Genomic DNA, 458 nt, shown 5'->3' on the forward strand with positions numbered 1-458 from the left:
GCACAGCGTAATGACTAACATATTCTGCTATTATCAGACATGTTTCCCAATATTTGCACATCTTTATCTTTATTTTCTCAAATTCAATGTCACATTCATATATATTATATTCTGATTAATTACTCATCGGAGAAAAATGTACAAACTTTTGTTCGATTCAGGCGTGATCAGTATTACGTGAATTATTCAGATGCAGAGAACGCGAGAATAATGACGACAACTTCTATGAGGAGATTTTCAATATTCTGACGAATTTGATGCAATGACACCTGATGAAATAATATAGGCAAGCAAATTTTTCCGTGGATGAGGAACACTCGCAGATGTGAATGTGATCGTGATATCCTATCAATTAAATTTACAATTTTAGATTGGAATATAAAAGCAACCCCACAACTTCGATTTCTTTGGAAACGAATGAAGATTCTTGATTTCTTGATTAAATTTCGATTTTTGGA

Source organism: Penaeus monodon, chromosome 30 (assembly GCF_015228065.2).
Source record: "Penaeus monodon isolate SGIC_2016 chromosome 30, NSTDA_Pmon_1, whole genome shotgun sequence".
Taxonomy (NCBI): Eukaryota; Metazoa; Arthropoda; class Malacostraca; order Decapoda; family Penaeidae; genus Penaeus; species Penaeus monodon.